This window comes from Juglans microcarpa x Juglans regia, chromosome 8D, assembly GCF_004785595.1.
Source record: "Juglans microcarpa x Juglans regia isolate MS1-56 chromosome 8D, Jm3101_v1.0, whole genome shotgun sequence".
NCBI lineage: Eukaryota > Viridiplantae > Streptophyta > Magnoliopsida > Fagales > Juglandaceae > Juglans > Juglans microcarpa x Juglans regia.
Genome location: NC_054608.1, coordinates 7,048,871 through 7,054,430, shown reverse-complemented (window position 1 = coordinate 7,054,430; position 5,560 = coordinate 7,048,871). Strand labels below are relative to the sequence as shown.

Here is a 5,560-nt window from a genome sequence, read left to right as displayed (position 1 = left end):
TGGGTGCATGAAACAGGGGCTTTTCTAGTTTAAAAATTTACGATGGGTGGAATGAAAAAGGAGAAGGGAGATCAAGGTGCATGGGCAACGGTTACTAAGCTTTTCCTACGTGCATGGTGGTTCGTTGAAGAAACGACTTCGAGGGGGAGAAGGAGATCAACATGGGGCATGCACATGGCTTTGGGTCCATTTTGGAAAAAACAATTGGACCAACATCTAAATCAACTTATAAATAAAATAAAACTAAAGAAATTGAATGCGAGTTCCGTGCTAGACCCGGGTGTTACACCCTCCATCCCTCGATCTTATGCCGCATCACCCGCCAAAGAATCCCTGGCCATTGTCCACAGAGCTAGGATTCTGTTCATCACTCAGGAGCTCAAAAGAAACATCACATACGACCCTCAAAACTACACCCGCACTTGGGTTTGCAACAATTACTACCTCCTTAAGGGCTTCTATTGCAATACCATGCCGGACTTGAACATCATCGGACTTGCTAGCATTGTCGTCAATGGTGTAAGATTTGGGGGTCCCTTCTTGAACTTCTATCGATTTCTCCGCAATTTGCTCGACATTGCTATCTTCCATGCTAACTCTAATAACTTTACCGGCGTAATCAACTGGAACATCAACCAGTTGCGCTACTTGTACGAGCTCGACTTGAGTAACAAGAAGTTCCCCAGAGGATTCCCATCAACTATCATCGGTGCCACCAATCGAACCTTCGAGGACCTTAGGTTCAAAATCTATGCCGGGGCAATCCCGGGTCCATTATTCAACATCTACACAGACGTTTTGCTCATCAACAACAACGGGTTCAATCAAACAATTCTAGCATTGGGGAACACACCGACACTATTTCTTACCCTTGCCAACAACAAGTTCACCGGAACAATCCCTCGCAGTATTGGCCAAGCTTGGAACACCCTACTCGAGGCGCTGTTCTTGAACAACAGATTGACCTATTGTCTCCCTTTCGAAATCGGGTATTTGATCATGGCCACCATGTTGGAAGTGGGGAGAAATCTCTTGATAGGGCCAATACCGTAGTCATTTGAGTGCCAGGCAAAACTGGAGTTACTCAACCTGGTGCATAACGAGTTGTAAGGGACGGTTCCGGATACCTTGTGTAGACTTCCGAATGCGTACAACTTTTCAATATCGTACAATTACTTCAGCCAAGTTGGGCCAACCTGCAGGAGGTTGATAAGGGCAATGAGGCTTGACGTGAGGAGGAACTGCATTATAAACTTCTGCTGCAGACTGTTCACATTTCTTCTTGAGGCCTAGAAGCTGCCCACAAGAGAGTACTTTCAACATCATTCCATGCAGAATACGTACTGCTTCTTCGGCTTTCGAAGAACAGGAGGAAGATGAAGAAGGTGTGGTTATCCCTACAATCGATGAAATGATCGCTCCTTCCCCGAAAACCTACTCTGTACTCTTGAATCCTCACCATTGATAGTCTGATCATGGTATAAATATATATATATATATATCTATTATATAAGAGGCTATCTGAAATTACTTGAGTACCCCTAATTATATATGTTCACAATCAACAGAAATTGTTAGCACTGATTAGTAACCATAATATAATATTAAGAATATTAACACAATAATTTGGTTACGAAGAGAAACCATTTGAAGAACTCTTCAAATGTAAAATCCTACAGGGCAACAAAACCCAAGAAAGCCAATTTTATTGATTGAGAGTTTTACAAGTAAAATGTTTACAAAACCTTTGTAACTCGACACATTTACCCAAGACACGCGATCCGCTTGTCTACTACCGCAGTAAGTAGTCAGAACCTCTGACAAACTCTAATCTTTGACTTTCCAACTAGAACCTCCAGTGGTTGAACTTGAACACAGCAACTCCCCCTTGGAATATGCTCTCACTCAATCTCACGGATTGAGTCTTTTCGGAAAATCCTACGCTTGAGTTTTCTCCTTGCACGATCTCTCGAAGTTCTACCCAGATCTTCAAGCTCTCAAATGCATGTGAATACGTGCAGTTCAAGCACTTTGTAAACCCTTAGCCGACTCCTTTTACTAGACAATGCAGTCACTGATTTAGAGAAGGATTCTGCTAAGAGGTTTATCCAGAGTCCCAGTCAGATACGTTGCTAACTATTTGCGAACATCTCAGACTGGATCACTTACTCTTTTTCAAGTCTTTTTTAGTTTCTTCAATAAAGCTTGCATACTTATCTCTTCAACTGACTCTTTAAACTTGAAGCACACAAAGGACTCTTATTGACTCTTATTTTATAATATAGACAAGATTTGATAAGAGCTATAATTTAAATACTTATCCTTATCGGATCACTATAGTCCCAGAGTCCAATTAGATTACATTTATTCCTAACAGCATACGCATCTAATTCTAGCCAAACAAAAATTACATTTACAATCTCTCCCTTTGGTTAATTGATGATGCCAACATATATTGGATGAATGTAATCTAACCTGCAAAAAAAATTAACCAACCACCAGCAAAGATCTCATATAGACAGTCATATTTCGTATCAAGTTTTACCATAGCAAAATATTTGAAGGAATAATACGTCTAAACCTAACATCACATATTTCAGTTTAACGTAGAATGCCAAATAAAAACACACAAATCATTGTTTAATATACAAACCAAACTGAAATAAAACAAAATAACATATGGTGGTGGAGGTGGTGGTTGCATTTTGTCAGCAGCTCCCTCAGCTCTCTCTGACTCCTCTTCATCCCTTTTCCCCCTATGTTTGCTAGCATCAGTTAGAATCAGATTTGTCCTCATCCTCAGGTGGCGTGACTGTTTTTAAAATTTGATCCACATCTAATACAATTTGCTGTAGCCTGTCATTCATCTTTTTTTATTCATCCTACTGGTTTGCAAGCATTTGGTCAATCTTCCCCATCTTTTCTTCCCATTTGTCCACAAACAAGTCAAATTTTGATTGCAAAATTTGAAGCTGTTCAACTACTTCAGTGGATTGTTTTGGGGAGGATGAGAGGATGTGGATGCCTCAGCTTGGCTCCTTTTCTTTCCAGCAGCTACTGCTTCTGACCTAGTGACAGTTTTGGAGGAGATCTCCCGATACATTTTCACTGTGGCCTCAATGCTTCTTAAATGAACTTTAGCTATTCTAGCCAACTTTCTGATAAGACCTCCAAATGGCAGACTTTTCTTGTTTGTCTGGTCAGTCCTGGCCTTTGAAATCACATCAACAATGTGGGAGGGGAGATCTATAGGTACACATTTCACTAGAGCATACATAAATTGGGTTTTCTCAACTGTCAGCTCAATATGCCTAGCGATAGGCCAAATATTTGTCAAAATTATTTTGGCAAGGAACCTATATTATTGATTTCATAGAGAGCCTATGAGTTTTTGGGGGCCATGCTAGTGCACTGGGCCCAACAAACAGATTTTTTATTTGGGCTTTTGATGGGGTCCCAATGCCCTTATATGGAAAAACTGAGTTTTCCACAATCGGGAGTTCATAGAACTCTCTAATGATCTCGGGAGTGATAATCATGTCAACTACTCTATCAACAGATGTAATGAAATTGTTATCAATACTTATTAAAGCATTGGCATAAAACTCCCTAACAATTTTAGTATAGGAAGCAGGAGCTCCCTCTGTGATCTTCTCCCATCCTCTGACAACAAAAATATTAGCAATAAATTTAAACTCAGGGTCATTTAGATCATTTAAAGTTACCTCTCTTTCTCCAAGTACATTCCTCTTGGAGAACATGGTTTTATATGCAATCTCAGCTTTCTCATTAATGAACTTGGGTGGTTTTGAGCCTTTGGAGGAGAAATTTGAGGTACTCCCTACTCCCTTATTAGGAGCTAACCATTTGTCTGTCACCTTAGACTTTTTTGGTGTTTTCTCAAGTGACTCATATTCCTCCTTACTAGAAGAATTTTTCGGAGGTGCTTTGTGGTCAAATTTAGCTTTATTTGCAATTGTTTTGAATTTCATCCACAAAAGGAAGACATTTTAGAGTATGGTAAATACACAGTGTATTAAGATACCCAGATTCACTTTTCTTCCACACATATTGGCGTAACCGGAGCTCAAGATGAAATAATACCTCCTCAAACATCAATCCAATCATATACATATTTTCAGTAAATTTTCAGAGATCACATATATGGTCAGCAAATTTTTATTAGATGAGAAAAATATCTAGCCTTAGCCACATATATAGTCATTGCAGTATAGAGTGGAGAATAACAATATTGATACTAATCGAACAAACTCACGTGCAAAAAAAAATATTTTTAAGCATCATCTTCAACCAAAGATCACCATGCATGTTTTTCAAAGCAATATCTAACCCCTTCCAACATATTTTCAAATCCTAAGCCAACTAGATTTCCAAAAATTCACGCATTTTAGAGAACTTTGAAGGATTCAAAGACAGCAAAACTATAAACAGAGTTTTTTAGATAACATCAAACATATTTCAGAAAGTGTATTTGGAAGAGAAAACTTACCTTGAGGTTGTGTAAAAAGATCAACACACATTTCTTTGAGATGCACGGAATGATTTTAGGGGTTTTTCTTTCTCAAAGAGTAGCGGAGAAGGAAACAAAGTGATTGAAAATGAGAAACGGGACTTAATGATGGATTAGTGGTGATGGCATGCAGTTAATGCTGCAGAGCAGCTTTATTTCTTATTTCCCGCCTAAGGCCTAGAACATGCCATGAATGCGGGCCCCTCTTTTTCCTTAACACGTAGAGTATGCCTTAGAGGCAACTCTCCATATTCATTTCAGTTATTCATGCTCCATATTTATTTAAAAAAAAAATGAAATGCTTTTAAATAACCCAGATTAAAAAATATATATTCCATCCACAAGGTTCGAGCCTTTTTAAGTAATTTCTTTGTCTTAGCCTTTGTTCCACTCAACACTTTTTCATTTATTTAGGAGAACTATTTCTTAACTGGTCAGTTTTCACTATTAAGCATTTATTCTTAATAGATGACCCCCCAAGAATTCGTGTGTGTGTTAGGCAAAGAAATCTCTCCACGGTTATTATTTCCTTCCCTTTTTTTTATTATTTATTTATTTATTTTATTTTCCTTACTCCCCCTTTCTTTAAAATGTTCCAATAAGGGAGGAATTTCCTTCAAAGTCAAACTTTATGCTAGGGCCTATATACTTGAAAAAGTACTACCCTCCAAGCACCAAGTCATAGGGCCTATATGTCCATTTTGTTTTGCTCATCTTTTTCTATAATGAATAGGGCAATGATTGTTTTTCTTACAAGGACAATTAGAACTTAGATCCATGTACGAGTGTTCATCTCTTTCCATAATGACTTTTGAACTCTCGACTTTTTCTATAAGGATCGACCTGTGTGCATGGCAAGAGGAAACCTTTTTCTATTTAGGCAATAGGTTCAACTAGTTTTAGTCAATTCAAAGGCATAGATTCCCCCTTTCTTGGTCCATTATATGAGGAGATGTATGTTGTTACTAACATGTTAAGAGATCAGATTTAACACCTCACAGTACAGAGAATAGAATTCTTGAGTGATCT

The 5,560-nt window shown here is 38.3% G+C and overlaps 1 pseudogene; it reads left to right on the top strand.

The window, feature by feature from the left end:
- The first annotated feature begins 307 nt into the window (after positions 1–307).
- Positions 308–1,465, top strand: LOC121242159 (annotated as a pseudogene).
- Positions 1,466–5,560: the final 4,095 nt, after the last annotated feature.